The 283-nt window shown below is 31.4% G+C and overlaps 1 protein-coding gene across 1 annotated transcript in view; it reads left to right on the forward strand.

Annotated features, from left to right (window-relative positions):
* LOC119588913 overlaps nucleotides 1-283 on the forward strand; it is a 60,027-nt gene that overhangs the window by 57,975 nt on the left and 1,769 nt on the right. The gene's annotated exons all lie outside the window — the stretch shown is intronic.

Genomic DNA, 283 nt, shown 5'->3' on the forward strand with positions numbered 1-283 from the left:
GATTGTTCATATCTTTGTTACAGGTTTTGATGATCTCTAGATTTATAGTGATTAATCTTTCAACCTTGCATTAGGATAACAGGTACATGCTCTAAGGGGAAAGCATTCTAATTCTATAGATCAACAACGTGGAAACTGATTTAAGATGTATATATAAGGACCGATATCTAGGGGATAAATTTTTGTTGTTGGACTTCCCAGGTTGATGTTAATATTATATCTTAAAGGCAATAGATTAAAGGCTGCATTATAATGGTTTTCTGATTATCTAATAATTCAACAG

This window comes from Penaeus monodon, chromosome 24 (assembly GCF_015228065.2).
Source record: "Penaeus monodon isolate SGIC_2016 chromosome 24, NSTDA_Pmon_1, whole genome shotgun sequence".
Classification (NCBI taxonomy): Eukaryota; Metazoa; Arthropoda; class Malacostraca; order Decapoda; family Penaeidae; genus Penaeus; species Penaeus monodon.